The 18,074-nt window shown below is 32.2% G+C and overlaps 1 protein-coding gene across 9 annotated transcripts in view; it reads left to right on the plus strand.

Moving 5' to 3' along the window:
* The first annotated feature begins 3,079 nt into the window (after positions 1 to 3,079).
* Positions 3,080 to 18,074, plus strand: part of Ilp5 (Insulin-like peptide 5) — a 71,990-nt gene continuing 56,995 nt past the window's right edge. For 2 of the 9 annotated variants that reach the window (XM_074142842.1, XM_074142840.1), the window contains exon 1: positions 3,080 to 3,203. The gene's annotated coding sequence lies outside the window, so the exon portion shown is untranslated. Of the gene's footprint in view, positions 3,204 to 6,757; positions 7,055 to 16,539; positions 16,568 to 18,074 lie in introns of those variants that run through there. The other 7 variants (XM_074142839.1, XM_074142838.1, XM_074142843.1 and 4 more) reach the window with 4 other exon arrangements.

Consider the following 18,074-nt stretch of genomic DNA (forward strand, 5'->3'; position numbering starts at 1 on the left):
CGAATTTGCCGATTCACCGTAAATACAGGTTTTCTAAGTTTGTTGGTCTATTTATCTTTGTACCTGTGGACACGGCATAACTCAAACCAGGAAAACGCGGAGTTTATTTCCGATTTTGTCAAGATAACATGGGTTTCGAAACTTAAAGATTTATTTTCATTCTACTAAAATTTAAATCAATTAACTTTATTTGAAATATTTGTCCGAAAACAATAATTTTAAGCGTTTCTATGCAAGAAGTTAGCAAAAATGCTCTTGTTTAAAAAGAGCTTTTCAGTGTGTACGCTTTTATACAGAAATTAACACGAATTTTTTTTTTTAATTGCTAAAATTCGAATTTGAAGTAAATAATTAAAACTGATGTGTAACTTTAATTAATGTATTTATAGATTGGGTTGAAATCGATCCAATAAATGGGTCGGTGGTTAGATGGGTTTATTTACTCCAAAACCACTTCTAAATAATCAATAATTTTATACGCTTTGTCGTTTATTTAAATTTTTAGTGGTTGTTGTAAAGCAATTTGAAGCCACCTCTTTGCCATAAAATTAATTTAATAATATTCGATTGTGGTAATAAATAATAATAAATAACGTTAATGAATAAATGCCATCTTAGCGAAGGCCTTAGCTGAGTAATTAGGGCACTTGATTTCCAGGCAGAGATTCCAAATTCAAAAACTAGCTGCTGACCCTTAGATATTCTCCTAGGACCTCCCGGTGGATGGACAGTTTTTTTTTTTTAACGAGAGAACACTGTCCAGAGTCCTTTAGTACACTGGAAAAGGCTGCGAGCGCCCATAACTTCAGATATGTATTTCTTGAATTAAGAAATAAATAATAAATAGAAAGCGTTGGTTGTTATTATTATTAATAATGATTTTTTAATTGTAATAAGCGATGAAAGAGATGGAATTAGAGGTTTACTAAATTGACATTCCAATTCAATTTACGGTTCTATGCGGTCAACGAGAACCTTTACCATTTGTGGTCTCGCTCGGCTCTTCAAACCCTAGGTACCTTTTGTTTATATCTCACGCTTCTTCTTGGGGGAATTAATTATTCTAAATTTTGTTAATCAAGTTTTCTTCTGTCAGTAATTATCTACAGGAATTACAAATTCTCAACAGATTTATTAATTATTAAACAGTATTACTGAATATTTTAGTTTTGCACCTTTTGTTGTTTATGATACAAAACGTATGACTCACGACGACAGTTGTTTAAAATTGCTCATGCCACTTTCTCTTACTAGGAACAATTCCCACGGTCTTCAATTTGTCATATTTTGTGTTTTACCTTCATTTCCAAGCGATTCAATTTGTTTATTGTTCCTTCCGTATAAAGCTAAACGTCCTCTAAACTGGCATTTCATTATAATTTACTGGTTCTATTCGGTTTACATGCAATTCGAATCAATATCAACGGATAACATTAATATTGTTATTTTTCAGTTAATTTTTGTATTATTTAATACAAATAATTAAAGCTTGCAGTCGGACTATACACAAGCGCTTATTCTACATTCTTTTTATAAAAGAAAATAAATAAATAAAGAAATCCCTGCGACCAAACTAATCTATTGCAACCCCCTCCAATGCTGCAAAGTGGGACACTATTCTACAACACCCCCAGTGATGATAAGCAGCAAAACAAGTTTTAGAAGAGCGGTGGACGCTCTTTTTAGTGATAATCAACTCAGTTTTTCATTCCAAAGTCCGCCCTAATTGTTTTAAAGAAGACTTTCACAAAATAAAAGAATCTGGAAGTTTTATATTTTCGTACCCAATACTGGCAACTACATAAGCTCTCCAGGGAAGTCACAGTTAATAAAGCGAGAGGTTACCTATAACCTGATTTGCAATTCACGTAACGTTTTCTAGAATAAAGAAAGAGCTCGCGTCTTCAAGCCCAGTGATCCCTCTCCTAATTCTCAGGTCAAACTAAACACTCAGAGCTGGAGAGGTGACTGGAGAGTGACAACAACTAATTCCCTGGAGTCACTAGGGCATAGCCCTAACTCACTGGCCCTCAGAATTTAATTTAATCTAAATGTAAGCCCAATTCATTTGATTAGAGAATTATATTTAGTATGCAGACACCAAATGGATTCATGTATCTAAATAGATGTCGGAAGATGGTTTCGCTATTAGGACTTGGACCAGGAATTCCCTAAATAATTTATGTAGTCTACGTTAAAATTAATTTTGTTTTATAGTATATTCATGGAATACTTCTTGATTTAGTTCATTTGATAATGAAAGCCGGAATAGTTTAAATCACTGCTTAAATTAAATCTACGAAGAATAAATGATCAGTTAAATATTTACCAAATCATCGATTTTATCAATCATGTATAAGATTACTGCGAATGAAGCTAAAATCAAAAATTCGTGATTGTAGAAGATTGTCACCTGTAACTAAATAGCATTTTTAATTTTTTTTTCATCTGAAAAGTTTGCTGAGAATTTTTAAATTAGCGAATTCATCTCATTCAAACGTCAGATTTCAGGTAGCTGGGTTTGGTTCTACTTCTTCTATACTCTTCGATCTCGCTGTTTCTGAATAGGGAAATACATTATTCTAACCGTGAATGAACAAAAATGCTCTTGTCTGGGCTCCGGATGGTTTCACAGCCAAGTTCTTTATTTGATAGTGTCTCAATCTCTTAAGCACACCATAATAACTTTGCTTATTAATCACTCATTTTCAATTGTCATTTTTGGTATCGCCAATTTGGTATCTATTCTTGCAATTTGTGAGTGTTGAGGATTATAGAGCAATTTAAATTATCTTTACAGGGATTTTTGCATTAAAGCTTCATTGTTTTTTTTTAAGGCAGTGTTCTACAGTTACAAATCTTCGCTTTACTTTGTTCGTAGTAAAATGAAGTAGATTTTGTTTATATAGATTTTAAAAAAAAACTGTTTTCAATCGAATGTTGTACTTTTTTTCGGTGGAAGAAATGTAAATGCAGAGTCTAAAGAAATTTGTATCTAATAGAATATAAAAAAATAAAATTACTTAGATTTTTATCTTGAAACCAAGTAATGAAGTTAACCTGAGGTACAAAGTCTAGCAAAACATGTGGTTTAAACTAAATGCGTAGTGAGAGAACAGTCTGTGACAAGTAAAGGACCAAACTACCGTTTAATTTGACGGAAGACTGCAAACTAGGACTCATGCCAAAAAAAGCAAAAAAAGGTAGCTAAACATTTTACTTAATTGTTTTTTTTCTATTTTTAAATACCATCTATCAAATTCGCGGTTGCTTTAAGTTAATATTAATATGTGATGGAATATGCACATGGTTTCGTAATACAACATTATCATCAATTTTAAGTGGTTAATTTTCTTTGTAATTTTTGCAAATTTTGGATTTTAAGAAGAATGAGAATTAATGTAACGCATAACTATACTGGAGTTAGCTAAATCAGGCTGGTGTAATCCCATTAAGTGGGAAGGTAGAACTAAGAAAGAAGCCAACTCAATCTTTATACTTCTATTAAATTTTTTAAGTACGTTCGGATCTCTAAGGTTCCATCTTTAATTCTCATTAAATTCTGTGAAAGAAACCAAAACTAATAAAACAAGCAGTCACCGTTTTATAATTAACATTGTAGTTTTAAATTTACTGGCAATTAGAATCATAGATTGTTTCTACATTAGTTTTGGTTTCCTTAAAACAGACTTTAATATGAATAGAGGACGGACGGAACCCAAAGAGATCCTAAACGTCTTGAATTGGAAAAATTAATAAAAGTATAGTGACTGATTTGGTTTTACTCTTTCAATATAAAGTATAAGTTACAGCATAACTTGTTGCAAATGAATTTGGTTTCGAGAAAAGACAATATGTGAGTAAAAGAACAAAAATATAATTTATTAAATATCACTGTAAACCAAATTTAACCATTATTATAAAACAAAAACAAAAAATCTTTTAAAGGAACAAAGAAATGAAATAGTTTTCTATTTATTATTAATTAATATCAAATAATTACCTTTGTCGTTTCTTTTATTATGTAAAATACCTTATTAATCAAAATATGACTCAAACTTTTAATCTAAATATGACTCAAACGTTCCGAGTATGAAAAAAAGTAGAAGAGTTGAAATAAGAGAAAATAATTTTGTGTGCTTATACCAGATTGTTTGTTAGAACTGATATTTATCATTGATTATTAACAAATTATGGAATTAATCTTCCTTACTAGAATGAATTAAGAATGTTCACAATTATGGTTTCCCAATTTTTCGCTAAGGTCTCACATTCTACAAATCAATCTTGTTAAATTATGTAGCAATCATTACTTCTTTGGTAGCAAACAGATTATAACTGTTTCTAATTTTTACCTATTTGGGAACTCAACCTCAGTTAAATTCAAAAAGAAGCCAATTTTATTTTATTTCTTTTTAACTAAAAAAAAAAAGTTATATTACCAATGTTTTGTTGCCTAAAGTTTGAAATAATTTTAAATCAAATGCGTGAGAATGCAAAACGTATCACTTTGTAAGTTTTTCAAAGTTATGTTACATTAGCCTCTCAATGGATTTGATAGTTGAGTAAGGAAAACTGAAAAATATTTATTTGTAATTAGTTCATTATAGTTTAGGGCTTCTGTTTTTTGATAAAGAGAGTTTGACTTTATTTAATATTTTAATTTATTTTTGCTATTTTACAGGATGATGAATCTTCTGTATAACAATACAGAATAATTAATTATGTACACTTTATACGAGGTATGTTCAAAAAATAAGGAGAATTTTCAAATTTCGCGGGCTATGTACATTCGAATTTCGATTGTTTTTTTTTTTATGTTGGTACACTTGTCTCGAACATATTTTCAAAGTTGTAGCTATATAGCATGTTTAGTTTGTATGTTAGAGGCATAAATAAGACAAGTGTTTTGCGAGTTCGGCGATTTTCTTCTGTCGAAAAAAATGGATCAACGAATTTGCATCAAATTTTGTGTAAAAAATGAAATTAAGTGCTCAAAAACACTTGAAATGTTGAGAGTGGCGTACGGTGAGAGTACTCTGAGTCAAAAAAATGTTTACAAGTGGTACAAGCTTTTCACAGAAGGTCGAAAAGATGTGAATGACGATGCTCGCCCTGGACGCCCCAGCACATCAACAACCGATGAGAATGTTGAGAAGAATCGTCGAATCACAATTAGAGAAGTTGCTGAGGTTGTCGGCATTTTGGTTGGCACATGTCCTGCAATTTTTTCGAAAATTTTGGGCATGAAGCGTGTGGCAGCGAAGTTCGTTCCAAAATTGCTGAATTTTGATAAAAAAAAAACCGTCGCATGAGCATCACTCAGGAATTGTTGAATGACATTATCATGTCTCAGCCACCGTATTCACCAGATTTGGCGCCCTGCGACTTTTTCCTGTTCCCATGATTGAAGAGACCCATGAAAGGACGGCGTTTTGCGACGATTGAGGAGATAAAAACCGAATCGCTGAGAGAGCTCAAGGACATACCAAAAAGTGCATATCAGAACTGTTTCGAGGATTGGAAAAAACGCTGGCATAAATCTATTATATCTGAGGGGGACTACTTTGAAGGAGACAAAATAAAAATCGAGGAATAAATAAATATTTTTTGAGAAAAATGAAAATTCACCTTATTTTTTGAACACACCTCGTATATTGTTTAATTGTACATAAGTTAAAGTTATTATTTTTTCAAAACAGAGAAGAGAAAGTTACATATTGCCTGTGGCAGTCTTTTTCAAATATTTTTACTAATCTTTGGAAATTTACTTCAAATACTTAACCAGAAAAAAAAAAAAAATTACATTAAAATTTATTGAAACTTAATTTAAAAGACAGATCATTAACAGTTTAATTTATAAAATGTTTGTATTTGTTAATTTTGTTTAACTCATTTTATAATATTGTATATTTCTGACTTCTTTTCGCACAGATGAAAGTTTGGCTAAAATAAATTAAAAAAAAAAGACTGAAGTTAGCTGTAGTTTTTCATCCCTCAGACTTACAAAAAAATTTCTCAAATAATTGATTTTCATTAGAAGCATGTTCATAGTTGTTTTCTTATTTAATTTTGCTAAAGAGTAAGTATTATTTTGTTTTAGTATTAAATATCAGTTTTATAGATTTTTTTTCTGACTTCTTTTATACATATAGAGTCTATTTGTTGCCACCAATATCTTAATTCCCTTTAGTTCTACTACTTTTGTCCAAATTTTATTTTCTGTACTGATTGTTGAGACCAACGTTGTACACAAACTGTACAAGTATTAACCAATAATTAGTGAAAAAAAATAAAGCAACTTTTGAGAGTTTCATTGATGTTTTTGAGAGTAAAAATTCAAATTTTACAGCTGGCAAAAAATGCAGAGTATAAGTGAAAATATAAAATTCGTGGTGTATACTCACGAAACTTTTCGTTAATTAATTATAATTCTGGTATAACATTGACTTTTTGTTTCTGAAGTTTTGTTAGTCGAAAAGTCGATTTCAAAAAAAAATTGTCACGATCTTTCTTCTAGTTTCAGTAAAAAATAAGTCTTAATTCTTCAATTTTGGCGAAAATGAAAGAAATAACAGAAAACTGCGTAGACAAAGAAATAAAGTAACAAAAAAAAAAAAAAAAAATTAATTAAAAAGAGAAAGAAGTTGAATCATTTTCGTAGCCAGCTCCAGATAAACTATACCTCTTTCTCTGTTCAATTGTCCATCCTAAATCCCCTCTACTCTGCCCAAGAATATTTATAAATAGTCCTTGTTTGTGGAGGTAGCTTTCAGTCGGAGTGAGAGTGCCTTGTCGTTTAGAGGCAGCCAAACAGATCTTCCGTTTATTTTTTTTTTTTGCACCCCTTACATCGCCTGGTTGTTTCGGTTATCGTCAAGTTGATATTTAGTTTAACGTATGACCAAGCTTCTGCTATAATACCAAATACGCGTCCTCGCTATCATTCACTCAGCAACATAGATCTGTTTGGTCTGAATTGAGACGTACCAAGTTTCCGTTAGCCAGGACATACTCTTCAGACAGTTAGTGATAAGCATTTCCTTTTTGCAAGGTAAGAGACTTTTAAATTATTTTGATAAATATTATTAAAATAAATACATAGAAGTAAATTTCGTTGATTACATTTATCTGAAAACTCGTAGATAAGTGTACAAAAATAACTGCACCAATTTTGCAAGTGTTAGAACTCTATATTTTTCAATCTAAACAAGCACTTTAGAGAGGAGCGCCAAATTCCTGGCCCTATGCCCTAAATAATTAATTATTTCCTGAAATATATTACAAAATAAGAGTAAGTTAAATAAGTGCATACAATTTTTTTAAGTAAATGCTAAACACTGTTTTCGTGATAATCTCAAAAACTGTGTAAATTTATTAGTAAAGGTAAGCACTTTTGATCTATCAGTTTTTAACCAGAATTTATGCAAATGCGTCCAATTGTATCTTAAAAAATAAATAAAAGTTGATAAGTTGCACTTTTGGAGTAACTTTGCAATAAAAGAGGAAAGAGAAAGATGGAGAAACAAGAAACTGTGTGAACAATTATGCGTCTTTCTTTTAACTGCAATTCTCTCATTTTTTAATTTTGACTTCTTTTAAAATGTTGCTAGGTTTTTAAACAGGTTTGCTAAACTACAAGGACTATTTAAGTGAAACATGAAACGCCAGAACCCTCCTTTAAATCTACTTACATAAAAAAATAAGGCGATACTTAAATGCTAACAAATAGTTCCTTTGCGAGTTGTATAGTTTTGCAAATAAGTAATAATTGTAGATCTATTTAATGCAACCAATTTTACAAAAAAAAAAAATAAATCGCAAAAAGCTTGAAAGAAAAAAAAAAATCGATTCAGTAGAGCGATACTTTGGGTTATTTGATTTTTTTCAAACCTTATTACAGAGTCCGAAGTATCAGAATTGATTTACCCATTTAAACTTTTCAGTAAAAACCATTTATTTAAATGAGTATTATGTTGTCTCTTCTCTCGCATTCACTTAGAGCGATATCTACTAAAATTGACTTCCCATGGGCGTGCTCAGCTTCATCCGAATAAAGCATCTTGCTGGTATTTTTATTGTTTCTTTGTCAACATAAAGTTCTGCTGTGAAACGATATCTCTGCTACCTGAATCTGAACTAACAACTTGTATCACCGTCTTCGGCTTAAGTTTCATGTAAAGCTTCTTAGGAACAATATTTTCTTCATCATTTTGTTTTACTTTCTTTTTACTTGGTTTTGCTGATGTAGTTGAACAATGTGAAGGGTTCATTGTGTGAAACAGTATTTTGCTTCTAGTCCATATCTTTTGCAAAGAAAACAAAGTGGCTTACCTGAACATTCATGTTGTACTGGCAACTTATTGTCCATTAAATCGGTGACACCTTCTTGTTATCTTTGGTATTATTAAGTAATCCTTAATAATGCAGAGTTGACTTTTGAAGTTCATCTTCGTCATTGTGCGACAATGCAAATTGCAAGTGTGCATTCTCTTTTGACGATAGTCAAATATTAAACCATTTTCATGGACTGGTGGGTTTATTTCATCATTCTTAAGCACATCTCTGGCTCTAGTCTATTTATCCAATTGATCGCAGACTCTTATAAAGATATTTTTAAATTCCTCCTCAAAAATCATTCCATTCTTGAAATGAAGAGTTGGACTGGCCCTGCCAACTTCGAACTTGATTTCTCTGTAGCAGTCACCCATGGATTTTTCCTCAATATGTTCAAGACTAGCCATACTTTTGTACCATTACAGCCATCAAATGTGTTTTCACTGTTCAGGTTTGCCACAATTAGCGGGTCTGTCTTTTGGTCCAACGCTTACGGCATCATGTACTGATTTAATCAATTCCAATGGTTGACCGTCATTTACTTCCTTATGGCATTAAACCTCTTTTTTTTTGGTCAATTTCTTCCATGGATTTGCAGAATGGCCAGACCAATTTTCTGCCAATCAAGCATCAAGGAGCCTATTTGCCCTTTGGTTCACATCTGGGCAAATTTCAATAGCAAACATCTTCGGCTACAAATTTTGCTCAAGAAACTTAAGACTAATAGCTGTTCGTGCCATTAACTCAGACACAAAATTTGGGTCTATGTAGTAGACTTATTCCTTTCTTTTTTCTTGAAAAAATTACCTAGGAATGTTCTATTTTTGTGTGTGGTTCAATTTGTAATGCCTACGCTTCCCTGTCAATGATGAACCAAGCATAGATCTGTACAGTAATGGCTTTGTGTGCAACGACCGATCAGGGGTTGTGTTCGGAAACAGATTGCTGACAAATTTTACTTGTATATCTCTTACTTCCACATTAAAAATATCCGGTAATCCAACCCAGAACCACAATAGATTTTATCTTTGCGAATACTACTATTATAATAACGTATTCACAACGCAAAGTCATAATAAAAATTAGATTTGCAAAGATGAGTGAACTCTGGTTAACAGATAGTATAAACTTTTACGCGGCGAAAAAAGCTGCTAAATTTTTCAAATGTTGTCTCAGTCACAGTTTACTTTGAACTCATATGTGTAATCAACTAAAATACCTAATGTTTAAAATGGGATCAAAAAGAATTAAATTTTTGTAGAAAATACCTGTTTTTTATATTTTTTAAATTGTTACCAGTATTTAGCTGTTTGTAGTTTGACTGTCTAGTTTAAAGCTTTTCTTAGGTAACCATAGACTTGGAATTTTGGATTGAAAGTCCGCAATGGGCATTGTTACTAAATTAATGATAATAATGCGAGTTAACATTTCTTTTTATCAAGTTTTTTGTATTACGGTCTATTCAAACTCAGATAAAGGACTTGGTTTTGTTTCAATTTATTTTATTGCAGATTGATTTCAAGGACGAAATCCTGTGGCTTTACAAGTTTACATGCTTCCTTTAAAAGACTATTTTAGTGGGCTTAAAAGTCACATAACTTTTAATACAAGTCGGAAGTTTAGAGAAAAACTTTTGAGAATCGTAGTAAGAGATAGTGGCACATAATTATAGTTCAGGAAATAAGTAAATACAAAACATCCTTCTTACATTAATTATACTGTCAGCTTTAGTTGACATTATTTAATGAGTGGGCATTTGTCGAAGTTACACGTTGTAGAACCTTAAAAAAAAATTTGTCGTAAGTTAGCCATGGAGGAGCAGTACAATTTTATTTTAATTTGCTTCTATATATTGTAATTAAAAGTGTTTACAATAATTAATGAGCGAGCTCACAGCAGAGTTGCCTTGAGTGTGGGAGAGACAATGGATTTTAAAACAGTTCGTACTGTTTGAGTAGAGTGACAGCAGTTCAAAGAGTCTGATTACCTCTTTAGAGTCACGTGAACAATTGCTGGTCGCTTCCCTACACACTACACCAGTTCCATTGGTAATAACATTAAAAGTAATTAAGTTCTTTTTTATACAAAGTTTCGAAGTTGTTTTTTTTTCTATCAAAGAATTTCTAATCAACGATATTTTGCTTAAATAATCGGCTTACTGCAATGAAAAAACTGTACAATTTAGTGAGATTACACTTTACGAGAAACAAAGCCAACAAACCATCACTAGAACTGACATTTAAATGAATTTAAAGTACACCAAATTTAAGGAGATAATCTTCGAGATAAAACTGAAAAAATCCAAACGGGGAAATTTAAGGGACTTCTGGTTTTCACAAAATTTTCATTTAACCCTAAATTTTTGGCAACCTTTCCATGTTTATCTTTCAGAATAGGAGATAATAAATCATGTTTCTTAGCAATTTCTAAACTATATAAATATTGTGTAATATGTTGTTTGAATAAGAATCAAAAGATGAATCAAATAAACATGGTCTACGGAGCGCTGACTAATCTAGTATTTGAAAAATGAATACATGATATACTCGTACTTAAAATATACAAGATAAATGTAAAACTAATATCAAAGCATAGTTTTTTTTGTTCATCGCAGAATATACTTTTTGGACAGAAATCCTTCGAGGATCATGCCGCTCAGCCCCCTCTTAGCTTTTTACTTTAAGCGTCTCTGAATAATATAACAATTTTACTACTTTATAACAATTTATTTTAATTTTTGATTGAATTAATAATTGTTTCAATTTTGAATTAGATTTTTTTGTAAAGAACACAAGAGACGGATTTTAAGAATTACTGTTTTAGACTACATTCTCAACTGACGCTCTCTCATATTATGCTAGCCAAATGAATTACTGTTAAAATGATACGTGAAATATGAAATAATGTTCACGAATAATGGTGGTAAGAGCAGATATAGAGTTAAGATGTAAGTTTGACTTTGAATGGCAAATGATTGACGATTCAAAGAAGACGAAAATGTTGAATTTGATTGATTGAAGCCAATTTTTGCGGGTTTTTTTTCTGTTCAAGTAAAATTCTTTGGCATTTCCCCAACGAAAAGTAAAGAGCTCTTTCCGTTAACTTACTGAATGGGGGCAGATAGGGTATTTCCGTTTTAAGCTGATTGTATACATCATGTGTAAAGTAAGTCATTTTTTATTTGAAACACCAGGAACATTTATTTCAGCTCAGTGTTGAAGTAATCTTTTTTTCTTGTCTTGCGACTCCAAGACGTAAATAACATTTGTAAGAAGGAAATTTCTGTAAAGTTAAATTTGAATTAAGTTGGTTGTTTGGAAGAGCGACTATCGTGAACATTGGTATTTTGTGAGATCAACGTGTTTCTCGGACTTGGCATATTAAATACACATAGGCCTATCACTTTAGTTTGAAACATTTTCTGGAGAGTTACCATTTTAAGCAGGATGCTAGGGGTAATTCTCTCAAAAAGTATTTTACTTTTTCTAGAAAGTTTAATTCAACATAAAAATTATATGATTTCCAAGTTTGGTGGTAAAAGTTTGAAGATGTTTATTTTAAAGTTCTTTTTTCTTTTTTGTATTTAAAGAAGCTTGTAGGAGATGAGTTTAATAAAAGAACCGCTCATAGTTCGTGCAATATTTACCTAGAGCTATGGAGCTATAAACGTTTCTTAGGAGCTTTACACTATTATTCTTTCCCTCACTTTTTGTAATTGGAAGTAATGCGATCGTGTCCATAATTTTAGAATATTAAGTTGCTACTAGAAAAATAATTTTTTGAAGATCCCAAAAATAGGCTAAAATTTTAGGAATAAGGGAAACTAAAAATTAAAAATAATAGTGGCAATTATTTTGGTGATACCATCATTTTGAGTACATCATTCTTCTTTCTCTTTTACGGAAGTATTTACGCTATATTTACAGCGCATGCGTAGCATATGTAATACAAAGTACACAAGGAAGTATGTGGTGTTTACAAGGTCGTATCGGCTCTGTTTTTATTTTCTTTACTATTTTTATATAACAATCGATGTATCTATTGTGAGATTTATCCTATCATATAAATAGACACAGCGATTAGGCTGAACTATTAATAGTTTATAAATGGAGACAAAAATAGAATTAATTTGTCAACAGATTAGATAAAGGTACATAGTTTCATATGATTTCGTTATAAAGATAATTATTTAAACTGTTCGTTGTTTTTTTTTCCCCCCACGATTGGTGTACAAAACATGTAAGAGGTACTTAGGTACTAGTCCTTACGACATCTCTACGCATCATGTAGTCGCAGTTTCCCCAAAATTACTCTCATAATAAATTTTCGTGCGCAAATTAAGATTTATTTCCCATCAAGAACCACACGCACAAAATCGCTTTGAAGCCCTGCAGAAATCGTTACGTTTTATCTATTTATATTTAAAGTATCCAAACATACGTATTTTTTTTTTACAAATTTTTGGCCGGCGCAACGACAATTTGGTCATTAGCGCCGTCTTGTCGCCTAAAACCTCTCATGCTGGGATGGTACCTCCTCCTCCTCCTCATCCCTAGCTACATCCATTTCAGCTTCCATCGGGAAATAGTATGAAGCCAAGGGATACTGCAGTAAATCTTTCCTTTTCAACCCGTTCACCATCGACTCCAATTATATTACGCTTATTCATAATAAATAGCTATGTAAGCTATTTCTGTAGACGATTTTTATAGCTGAGGGCTGCGTTCTACCCCATAGATTGGGACCCCGAATTTCAAATTAGCTAAGAAATCTAATTAAGGTTTTCTATTTCTTGACGGAAACATAATATATAGCTGTTTTTGGGAATGATGTGTACATTTCCCATCAAGCACCTGTAAAGAGAGTTTACGAGCAGATCTTGTAAGTTATTATTTATTTATTTTTTTCCTAAAAGAAAGAAACACCGATACTCTATTTAAGTATCATCAATTTTAGTCTTCAATTAAATTAATGACGTTTTTCGTACACAAATTAGATTAAATCTGTCCAGTAAGAGAGTTTGTAGTAAGGGTTGATGGTCAAAAACTGCATGAAAAAGCGTAATGTTGAAAAAAACCCCAAATTTTTGTTAGTTTTCCTTCTTTTATTTAATAAAAATTAAATATTTACAATAATTCAGTAAGCACTATTTTTTTTTGGTTGCCTTGACTATTAATCTTCAATAACACAAACTGAAGTAAAAAAAAAAAATACACAAACTTATATTTGAAAGAAAGTGGTGATTTGTTGGGCCAGAATTGACAAACTAATTTTCTAAAGTTTGGACTGTGACAAAGTATTCAATTAAGTTTACCAGTGCACAATGACAGTATGATTAAAATAGTCGCGCGTCCTTGTCTCTCTCCGTAAAATGCTGAAGGTAACGGATTAGTTACCTATAAGTCTTGGACGTAACAGACGTATGTTTGTTCGTAGATCATGAAATTCAAAATGATTTCTGTTTTATACGACATTTATATGCTGAAATGAAATAACTATAGCTAGTTATGAAAGACTAATAGAAGTAGTTTTCTTTTTTCAGTGAAACATTTGGGATAGGCTCAGCCTTGAAAGTCTAAAGAGAAGCTACGTATGAAATAATGAAAAGAAGTAAATAAAATAAATACAACTGTAATAAAAATTCATGAGAGAGGGGAAAAAAAATTAAAATTATGAAAATTAAATAAAAGGATGTTTATAGTTGTCCTGTTATAAACTAAATATTTTTATTGAACCTAAACAAGGAAAGTGCAGGATAGAACAGTAAACATAGAGCCAAGGATTCGTACCAGACGATGGTTGCAGACAGTGTTAGACAACATTTAGTTATGACTAAGGAACGGATTTTTATGTATTTAAAAATGCCAAATATTTAATTAAAATATGCATTTATTTTCGTCAATTATGTGGAAAATATGTGATTTTCTTAAAATATTTTCTGGAATATTTAAGTAAAATGGACATTTTTTTTTATGAAAATCGTGAAACGGTGGAATGATTGCATTTTTCGAGAACCTCACAGTTCAAAAGGAATGGCTTTGAATCCACATCAGCATCACTGTCAAGTTTTCCAATAACTGCATTGGCAATATACCTGCCCTCAACGTCAGTGGTTTCATCAATTGACACCCAAATCGGTCCATCTTTGATTTGTTCTCGAATTTTGGTTAGTGTATCTTTATAGATATCTTCTAGGTAGTTTTTCCTCAGAGCGCTCTCGTCAGGCATTTTTTTCACAATATACGAGTAGGTCTCTAAGAATCCTTTGAAATGAGGATTTTTAAGTTTAAGTGGAAAGGGATATCTGCTCTAACCAAAGCCCGGCACAGATCTGTACTCAGAGTAGACTTACTTGATGATGGAGATGTAAGGAAGGCTTGATAGGACGTCCTCTCTTTCTTTCTGTTTTTATTCTCTATGTGCGATCCGGTGGCAATATGTTGGGTGACTTGGGAACGTTAAGAGCAAGAAACGCGCTTGTCACAAGCTGTACAGTACAAAATGTCTCCATCACTTCGAAAAAGTTCTGCTGGAAACTCGCGAAGATATTTAGCAACCAGTTGTTTGTTTGAGGCCGATGTTCGTGGCATTTCACCCAAAACAGAATACACTAAGTGACCGAACGAAATGAATTGGACACTTCAACGAACGAGCTGAAAGAACAGACAACTTCAAAGAACTATCAAGTGCCCGTCACTGTTTAGCAGCATTCTGTATAAATTACAATAACCATTGTACCTACTGTGATTTACAGCCCTACAGTCTGTGGTTCACAGTTCCTGTCAACCACCTCCCAATTATGAAAATATGCCCAAAATGAAAAATATGAAAAAATATGTACATATTTTGATTAAATATGTAGAAATATTTATTTATTTTAATCAAATATGTATAAATATGCGATAACATCCAAATATGTGGAAATATGTGAAATAAAAGTAGACTCAAACGGCTTAAAAAGTGTCAGTATGAATACTTGTAGTTGAAAAACGTCTGTAAATTGCCTAGAAAAAAATATGTAAATACATTCGAATCCGTTCCCTAGTTATGACTAATACTTAATTTATATGACTATATTAGTCCTAGTCCAAATACAAATAACTTTTAAAGATGTAAATGGAACAAATTTGTGAGGGCTTTATTTTATTTATTTTTTATTTGAGGAAAATTGGATATTCATATGGATAAAGAATTAGACATGACAAAATTTTGCACTCTGGTTACAAACAGCTCTGTGTTAGTTGTCTAGCAAGTCGACTGTACATAATCTAGGATTAGACTACATTACATAGTTACAATAACGTAAACACAAAATATAACGTCAAATAGAATCCATTTGTATTGACTAGCACACACTACCAATCGATGCTTTTAGATGGATTTCGCAATCTTTTCCTAAATCCAAACTTCTAATAATTCCGCTTTTTGTCTGTCAATTAATTAACTCTTTTTCGCTAGACTAAATTGAATATCAAGAGATCGCTTTATAATTATTAGTTTTTAGGCATTCGTGTAAGCGTTTATCCATTGGCAAGGCATTCGTGTACGCGTTTATCCATTGGCAAGGCATTCGTGTACGCGTTTATCCATTGGCAAGGCATTCGTGTACGCGTTTATCCATTGGCAAGGCATTCGTGTACGCGTTTATCCATTGTTTATCCATGTCTCAACGTATACGTAAGTCCTCTAATGTGCCTCTATAGAACAGTTTACTGAATCACATTTACTGGATTGCAGGAATTACAGTTTACAGAATAGAATTTTCTTGTTTTTAATTTTTAAAACGGCTTCAACTTTTATTTTATTTTTTTATATTAAGGCGCTAAATGGACAGATTTAACTCATTATTGATTTAACTCATTATTGATTAATTCATTTTTGATTAAACATTTTCCTGGAAATTTTAGGCAAAGTTTTAGATTTCCACAGATCCTAAAATATTTAAGATCGAGAGAAATGCAAATAGCAATTCAAGATACCTCAAATAGGAGAGTATTGCCCTTTTTTTCCTAAGATATAGCATGTTTATTAATGTTGCTACAAAGGGCATAGCTCGCTATGGACCCCTCCTGTCTAGGACCACCCGCCCGTGTAGCTTTGGCCTTTGTGTAAAAGGGGTTGGATGCTGGTAGAAGGGGAATTTGACAAGTGGGGAACCATCCACTACCTATATAAAGCACTCCGGAAATGGTTCGGTCTTTAGTTAACTCGGTGTCATCCTAGCGGAAAGGTGAGCCAACCACTTTTTTTTCCTTAACCAATACATTTCTCTTTATATTTGTATTTGTTTAAATTTGACTATAATTGTGGTTAGATAAGATCATGAATATAATAATCCGCATTGAACAATTCATATCGTTTCCTTTACTACATATCTTAAATTTCTAATCTATTTTTATTTTTCAAACTAAGAATGTTTACTAAATCTGGTTGCCCTAAATATTTATATAGATTCATCGAAATTAGACTGTATAATGACAGAAGCATGGTGTGCTAATTCTCCTAGAACCCTCATCTATCTTCTGATAAGATGTTTTTGACTAAATGTGATAAGCCTACGTGTGTATTCAGTATGTAAATATCTACAGAAATTCATTGCAGCACTTAATAAGAAAAATAACCTACTTAAAAATTAATTATTCTCATTTTTCTGCCTTCCTATTAGCCATTTGTTAAAAAAAAAAAAATCGGATTATTATTATTTTAAATAATTAAAGCATGTCAACATCTCAAGTTATTGGAGCCCGGAGCTTTTTTCATTGCACTGCCGGCCTCTGACAAGTGTTCTCTCGTTACAGACAACACTTTCCATCACCGGACAGTGAGCTGAGAAGCTACCTAGGAAGAGAAAATCTAAGAGTCAGCAGCTGGGATTCGAACCTGGGATTTCCGCGTGGGAATCCAGTATTCGCTAATCGCATAGCTAATCCCTACCCTATTGTTATTATTATTTTAATTAATGTAAGTTTCATTAATGTCATACAAACCCTAGAATTTATAGAAATGACACTTCATATAAAAGCCAAAAGCTTGATAGTTGTTATCGTCTATTAAGGGATTTATTGGGCTATTGCAGTCTTACCAATGCCTAGGTGACCCATGAGTTCACAATGGATACCATTTGGATACCGTCAGCACATTGTTTCCTTGCAGACTTATCAACGCTTTTAAACTCTTCTGGTGCTCCTTCTATAAAAATCTTTGGCCTATCCCCCCATCCAAAAATATGGAGGAATATGGTACCCAGCGCTGCCAAGGTGTATGCAATCTCATTTCTTCCAATGCCAACATGATCCGGCACTAATTTAAGGAGAATTTATTTTTCTTGTCCTGTCCTTTGAGATTGCGGACTTATTCCCAGAAGGCCTTTCATGCGAATGGTGCGGTTTAATGGTACCTTGGTTGTAAGCAATCTCTTTCTTGGTTCCTCATACTTCTTACTGAGGTTATACTGAACGTTCATTGCCATACTGGTGATTGTAGTGCCTCAGAAGGATTTGATCCTTGATCAAAACACTCCTGCCTTTCTTTTAGGGGCCCTCAAACTATTTGTGTGGGATACAATCGCATATTATCTGATACAGAGTGAATTTATTATTCCACTCGTTTCCGGTACTGGCTTTCGAAGTAAAATACTTAAAGGAGCAGTATTTTTTAAAAATTCTATCACCAAGTAAGTTTCATTTCCGTTTATTTTCAGCTTTTTCCGCTTAAGTTTTTCTTTCATTTTTCCCGTC

Source organism: Rhodnius prolixus, unplaced genomic scaffold (genome assembly GCF_049639745.1).
Source record: "Rhodnius prolixus isolate KJV_2025 unplaced genomic scaffold, Rpr scaffold_12, whole genome shotgun sequence".
Taxonomy (NCBI): domain Eukaryota; kingdom Metazoa; phylum Arthropoda; class Insecta; order Hemiptera; family Reduviidae; genus Rhodnius; species Rhodnius prolixus.